Genomic DNA, 1,465 nt, shown 5'->3' with positions numbered 1-1,465 from the left:
GTAGCTATACATGTGAACTTTGCCCGATGGAGTACACAGGACTCAGGTCAACTACATCTGTGGCAAGAGGTGATGGAAAAGCTCAATATATCTTCAGTCAAAACAAGGCCAGGAGCTGATTGTGGAACAAACCATCAACTGCTCGTATGCACATTCAAGTTGAAGTAGAAGACAATTAAAACAAGTCCAGAAGAGAAAAAATATGACCTTGAATATATCACTGCTGAATTTAGAGACCATGTAAAGAATAGATTTCATGCATTGAACACCAGTGACTGAAAACCAGAGGAACTGTGGAGTGATATCAAGATCATCATCCATGAAGAAAGCAAGTTGCTGTTGTTGTTGTTAGGTGCCATCAAGTCATCTCTGACTCATAGAGACCCTATGCACAGCAGAGTGAAACACTGCCTGGTCCTGTGCCAGCCCCATGATTCTTGATATACTTGAGCCCATCGCCACTGCCACCATGTCAATCCATCTTGTTGAGGACCTTCCCCTCTTTTGTCGACTGTCCATCTTACCAAGCATGACATTCTTCTCCAGGGAATGGTCCCTTCTAACAACATGACCAAAGTAGGTTTGATGAAGTCTGGCCATTCTCACCTCCAACGAGCATTCTGGCTGCACTTCCTCCAGGACAGATCTGTTAGTTCTTTTAGCAGTCCATGGTACTCTCAGCATTCTTCGCCAGCACCACAACTCAAAAGCATCAATTCTTCTTCAGTCTTCCTTATTCATTGTCCAGCTCTCACATGCATATGAGGTGATTGAAAATACAATGGCTCGTGTCAGGTGCACTCTAGTCCTCAAGGAGACATCTTCCCTCTTCAGCACTTGAAAGAGGTCCTTTGCAGCCGATTTGCCCAGTGCTATATGTCATTTGATGTCCTGACTGCTGCTTCCATTGGCATTGATTTTACAACCAAGTAATTTGAAGTCTTTGATAATTTCAATCTTTTCTCCATTTATTGTGATGTTGCTTATAGGACCAGTTGTGAGGATTTTTGTTTTCTTTATATTGATATGTAATCCATACTGTAGACTGTATTGTTCAATATTCATCAGTAAGTGCTTCAAGTCATCTTCACTTTCAGCAAGCAAAGTTGTGTCATCAGCATATTGCAGGTTGTTAATGATTCTTCCTCCAATCCTAATGCCACGTTCTTCTTCATATAGTCCAGCTTCTTGGATTATTTGCTCAACATACAGATTGAATAAGTATGGTGAAAGGATACAACACTGACACACTCCTTTCTTGATTTTAAACCATGCAGTGTCCCCTTGTTCTGTTCAAATGAAAGTTCTCTGTCAATATATTTCTGCAACCATTTTTGAATTACCTTCAGTAAGGTTTTACTTGCATGCAATATTAATGATATTTGTTTGATAATTTCCACATTCTGTGAGATTACTTTCTTTGGAATGGGTACAAATATGGATCTCTTCCAGTCACTTGGCCAAG

The sequence above is a fragment of the Orycteropus afer genome, unplaced genomic scaffold (assembly GCF_000298275.1).
Source record: "Orycteropus afer afer isolate SDZICR_OR568_19922 unplaced genomic scaffold, OryAfe1.0 scaffold00081, whole genome shotgun sequence".
NCBI lineage: Eukaryota > Metazoa > Chordata > Mammalia > Tubulidentata > Orycteropodidae > Orycteropus > Orycteropus afer.
Note: the sequence above shows the minus strand (reverse complement) of the source record.